Here is a 6,296-nt window from a genome sequence, read left to right on the forward strand (position 1 = left end):
TAAAAAAATAAAAAAAAAACTTTATGTTTTAAAAAAATAAAAAAAAAAATAATAAAAAAAAAAAAAAAAAATAAAAAAATAAAAAAAATTAAAATAAAAAAAATAAATTAAATTTATTTATTTTTTAATAACAAATAATTTTTAAAAATTTATTGAATAAAAATAAAATATAATAAAAAAAAAAAAAAAAAAAAAAAAACAAAAAAAAAAAAAAATTATAATAAATATATAAAATACAATAATATAAATAAATAAAATTAAAATATAAAAAAAAAATAAAATAATTAATAAAGAGAAATTAAATATATATAATATATATAATATATAATATATAAATTATAAAATTTTATAATATATTTTTTATTATTTATATATATTATATTTTATATAAAAATATAATATAAAATATATAGATTTATAATTATTAGATAATACATTATAATATTTAATATATAGTTAAATTATAATATATAATAATAAAAAAATAAAGATATAATAGAATTTTATGGTTTTTTAAATAAAAATAAATAAAAAAAATTAATAAAATAAATATATAAAAATAATAAAATTTTATAAAAATAAAAATATAAAAAAAAAAAATATATAAAAAGATAAAAAAAATAAAAACAGAAAAAAAAAAAGAAATAATACAATAAAAATAAAAAAAATTATAATTATATAATATAAATAATAAAAATAATAGATAAAATTTTATAAAAAAAAAAAATAAAAATAATAAAATATAAAATTTTAAATATAAAATAATAATTTTATAATATTTTAAAATAAAAAATAATTTTTATTTTTTCATAATATAAAAAATTATGATTCAACCACCCCCCAATATAAAATATATTTTTTTAAAATAATATATATAATTTAAATATCATATTAAAATATAATTTTTATATATAAATTATATATAAATATAAATATATATATATATGCATTTTAATTATATATAAATAATAATATTATAATTAAATATAGATAGATGATAGTAGATATAGATATATGCAAATATATATGATATATATACATGCATATATAATATATATATATATATATATATATATATATATATATATATATATATTATATATATATATGTGTGTATGTGTGTGTGTGTGTGTATATATATATATATATATATATATATATATATATATATATATATATATATATATATATATATATCAATGGGTCGGTGCTTCATGCTCAGGGTGATGTGAAGTAATCGTGTTGTAGCCTTGATAGTGTTAAGTGCTTTGCATGCCTTCTTGCTTACTGCTACCGCCTAGTGCAAAAAAGGAGCAGCTTTGCATAAGCCTCCCCTGCCAGTTCATAGCCTCTCCGTCATCGAGACCTCTGGAGTGCCTCCTCGTGGCCACCCATGGAAACTGGGTACCTTGCGATCCCAGGCTAAATTCTGGGAGTAACAAGATGTCCTAGAGGAGTCATGGTCCACCATCATGTGAATATGCCTTGACTCTGTACCAACTCCTACCCCTCTGCCCTTGGGATCAATGAGCGGCTCAGTGGAGGAGGGCCTTGCCATTTCTCAACCCCCCAGATAGAATTCTCAGTAAATAGTCGTATAAATGGAGATGCTGGGGAAAGGGGTACTGCACCTCTTACCCAGCAAGGAGACGGGCTGTCGGTCTCATTGGGAGGGCGACTGCTGGGGTGTAGGTTGGAAACGGGAGTTACTCGTCCCGGCTGAGCCCTGGAAACTGGCAACCCAGTGTGAGGCCTGTGGGGAAAAGCCCAAGGGAACCCCACAGGCAGATGTTCGGTCCCACTGCCTGCCACCCCCCTTTATATGAGGCAGCGTCGGCGACGGTGGCAGAGGGGGCATCCACCTGAAGCAACTGCACGAAGCTTAACCTTGGAACCTGGAACATCCAGAACCTGCGGCAGGATGAGCGGCCCTCTCGGAGATGAGAAGACCTGGCAGCAATCATTATGGTTGGGTACAGTTACTACTGGTCTGGCTGGAGCGATGGTTATCTTCAGGGGGTAGCCATAGCCATAGCCGACTTCAACCCTCGGTAGTAGAGGTAGCAATTTTTGACAAACCTATTATGGCACTGAGACTGAAGCATGTTTTTGGCTTCGTATCTCTTATTGCTGTGTACACTCTTACAGATGTTAGCAAACTCAATGAGAAAGGCGTCCGCCACAGATGCCAAACTTGCATCTGTGGCGGACAAATGTCCCAGGTGAGACATTTGCATTATTCTTGGCGACTTCAATGCTATCTCCAGTTGTGATCGAGCTGGCTACGAGATGTCTGTCGGTTCCCATGGCTCAGGAGCTGATCTCAGTAGTGTAATGAGCACAAGGGACAGAAGTTAGAATGACCCAAAATAATCGTCTATGAACCCCCTTTGTATACCTCACTTACTTGGTCTTTATGCATATGTTACTTATGTATACCTCAACTTTAATTAGTCTTTAGCTATGTAAGATAATAGTACTTAAATATTTTCAGAAAGATGATACTTTATTTTCTCAGAAAGATGATACTTTATTTTATTATTTTTGTATAAGTGCTATATATGTTTATCTTATTACACTAAGATTAGGAAACAGTGTAAAATATAATAGTTTACCCTACAAAGTATCATTTTCTTTGTTTCCCCCACAATACATTCTCTTTAATTAAAGGGTACGCTGTTATATTTCACTGTTACTTGTTATATTAAGGTTGCATAATTGATATTTTAATGAAGAAACCAATATGTATTATTTTTGTTACTGGAGAGATTCATTTAAGTTCTGGAATTATGCATGTATGGATTAAGAAGAACAATATGCTTGTAATATATGTGATCTGAGTAGAAGTTAAAATTTTAAGAATATACAGTGTTAAACCCTGATATTGTAACCATAAAGGAGAAAAACCAAATTTAAAATAAAGAGAAGAGAGAGAACAGAGTTTATAAAATCTTTGGATATCAGAGGTAAGAAAAAGCATCCAGCTGTAACAATATCAATACTAAAATTGTAAAATACTATAGATCTGATTACAGAACAAAAACAAAGTAATTATTTGAAATCAATTTGGAAAATAAAGGTAAAGAGAATATCTTCTTCACAGCTAGTAGCAGACATTGGCACTTGGATGCCATCCAGACATTTCTCACTTATTGTTGAGAATTGAAACCCCATTCAAAGAGTAAGTGTTAATGAAATTTATAATAGAATAATGCTAAAATGAGGGTCTCATCAAAATATCTATTATGCACCTATATAACTACTCAGATCGTATATAATGGCATAAATATACACTGTTTGTTTGTCATTAGTATTTTTTTGTTCAAACAAGAAATAACTTAGTTATATTTAATTCTTTATTGTTTTATCATTCCTAAAATAGAACAATTGTTTCTTTTTTTTTAGGAATGGGTTTTTCTTCTTTTCTTAGTTTTATGTTTCCTGAGTTTGTCCTTGGAGCTGTGGACAAGAAGTATAGCAGATGTCATCTTTAGGAGTCCATTGAACTGATAAAGGAAAGATACAAAGAAATTTGTAAAAATTGATCTGCACAGACAAAGGACTCAAGAAGGACGACAGGTGAGAAGAGGGACAGGTTGGACTATACACACTTGGGGAAATTTGCATCTGTGTAAAAGAAGGTTTTTATTTGTGACAGTTTGATGATTTATAACTCAATATATCAGGAAATGTTATAAGATATTAATTGTTTGATATTACCCTTCTCTCAATTACCTCTTTCTATGATTATATTTTTTATAGTGTGGGTTCATCAGGTGGTATGACTTAGGGAATGCTACAGAAGAGCCCACACTTGACGTTAAATTAATAGTGCCCCTCTGGACAAAGCCCAAGTGGTTTTCCCAGAAGAAAGGGAAATTGGGGCTTTGACAGTAACAGAAAAGGGGTGGGCGCAACACAGTAGTAATAGCAGCCTCCTTCTGTGGGACTTTGTTAGGTCCCAGAGATTGAGGATATCTGGTTTCTGGTATTAGTGTTCCAACCCGCATCACTGGACATGGGTACTGAAGCCAAGGAGATTGACCGCATTCCTGTCACCATTCGCTGGAGGATCCTTCTGAACTGCAGGGTCTATCAGAGTGCTAAGTTCCTTGGCACTGACCATAGGCTGGTTGTGGCTACCTTATGGATCCAATTCAAATTCCTCATCCCTCCAGTGACCACTCTATGGTGTTTTACTTGGACAGATTAAAGGAGGAGTGTGCACAGAGGTTTGCAACAGAAGTCTCTGATCGGTTCACAGAACCTGAAATCCTGATGGACCCAATACCTCTGTGGGAGATTTTCAAGCGTGAAACACATGATGCAGGACAGGAGCCCATTGGCAAATGCCCAAGGGCAAAGCAGAATTTCATGTCACTGGAGCCACTGGAGAACAGAGAAGCATGTCACAAGAAACAGTTCATCAGGAACCTTGTAGTGGAGGTTAAAGGCCATTTCTTGGTTAATGAACTTTGCCCTCCCTACAAAACCCTGAGAAAACTGAATTGTAAACTCTCCTCGCAGATGACTGCAGTCCGCTCAGTGGATGGACAGATCATTGGGATTTGTGAATGTGGGGCTGAGTATTTTGAGCAGTTGTACCAACTAGACTCACATGCAGTGGGATTACATTACTTGTACCAGACTCACCCATCATCGAGGAACATCCTATCCTACCTGAGGTTAAGGAGGCGATTTCTATGCTGAAGTATGGGAAAGCTGCAGGCATTTGTGATAACCCTGCTGAACTGTTTAAGACTGGGGGTGACTATGGCACAGGGCTTGCATATAGTCTTGACTGCCATCTGGCAATGTGGTTCCATTCTACCTGACCTGTTGAGAGGCATGGTTATTCTTCTCTGGAAGGGGAAAGTGGCTCAATGGAACTAACAACTACCGAGGCATCACACTGCTTAGTATATCAGATAAAGTTTTTGCCCACATTCTTCTGAAACTGATCCGAAACCACCTACTAAGGCACTAGAAACCAGAAGTCTGGATTCACTCCTGGCAAGTCCACAATAGACCATATCCTAGCACTTTGAATCATCGTGGAATGCCAATGTGAGTTCATTCATGGGATCATTGCAGCCTACATCGACATCAGGAAGTCATTTTACTCTGTGCATCACGAATTGCATTGTGGGATCCTGAGACTTAGGGGAATTCTGACATTGATTGTTGGGTTAATGGCAAGCCTGTATACTAGTACTGAAAGTGTGATAGGGGCCTGTCAGATTTCTTTCCTATTAAGTAAGGCAAGGCTGTGTTCTTGCACCAACACTCTTTAACATTTGCATGGACTGGATAGCAAAGAGAGGTACTAGCTAATGTGTGGAGCAGTGCTGGACAGTATCAGGGTCACTGACCTTAACTTTGCCGATGATGTTGATATTCTATCTGACTCTGGAAGCACTGGTGGCAGCTATTGATGCATTTAGCAATGAAGTGAAACCATTGGGTCTAGATCAAAACAAGATTCAGAAATTTGGGGGTCTCTTAGGGGAACTCATTGTAAACAGGGGTACTGTTATGAATACTATTATCATTGTTATCATTTTTATCCTAATCATTAGCATTTTAGTATTAGTATCTATAGAGCTACCAGGTTTACTGTCAGTATTATCATAATTTTTAATACTATCATTATCATTACTATTTTCATCATCATTATCATCCTAATCATCATTTTCGATTTTATTCTTCTTCCTTGCTCTATCCCTTATTACAACTTTCTCTCCAGTTGCACATACACACACCAACGACCTATAACTTCAAAGGCCTCTCAAGTGCCGGAACACTGAGATCGAGGAACTCTTTCTCCGCCAAGAAGATCCTGAGACCCAGCTTCTGAACCAAGGACCGACAGAAGTGTTGGACAGGAAACAAGATGTAGACAGACGTGGTATTGTGCCAGAGTTGGATATGGTGGAGGCTATTCTTGTGTACTGAGTATTTGTCCTTCAGTCTTCTTGACCTGCGAGAGTTCGGTCTGTTCTTGGTGCACAAGGAGGCGCAGGAAATCCATTATGTTTACCAGGCTGGTGGTCATGTTCTGGCAGATTTCGTAGTGCAGAAACTTGATTCTGCGAAAGGATGCTTAGCTCTATTTATTTTAGACAGAAAAGACTGACATTTACAGTGGCTCAATAATTGTATATGCCTTTTCATTGAGGTGAAGACACGTAAAGATGACGACTGAAGGTGGCAAGAGTGAAAAAGGTACATATGACAAGTAAAGATTGACACGGACGGAATTGAGAAAGGTATATGTGAAAAAAAAATTGTTTGAA

General features: G+C 34.5%; 1 long non-coding RNA gene across 2 annotated transcripts; it reads left to right on the forward strand.

Annotated features, from left to right (window-relative positions):
• Positions 1-2,937: 2,937 nt before the first annotated feature.
• LOC119584861 lies at positions 2,938-3,702 on the forward strand. Of its 2 annotated transcripts, XR_005229843.1 has the most exons (3): positions 2,938-2,966; positions 3,104-3,181; positions 3,406-3,702. It is a non-coding gene; the product is annotated as an uncharacterized LOC119584861 (long non-coding RNA). The 2 variants fall into 2 exon arrangements; XR_005229842.1 differs by lacking the exon at positions 2,938-2,966 and having other exon boundaries at positions 2,977-3,181.
• Positions 3,703-6,296: the final 2,594 nt, after the last annotated feature.

The sequence above is a fragment of the Penaeus monodon genome, chromosome 18 (genome assembly GCF_015228065.2).
Source record: "Penaeus monodon isolate SGIC_2016 chromosome 18, NSTDA_Pmon_1, whole genome shotgun sequence".
Taxonomy (NCBI): domain Eukaryota; kingdom Metazoa; phylum Arthropoda; class Malacostraca; order Decapoda; family Penaeidae; genus Penaeus; species Penaeus monodon.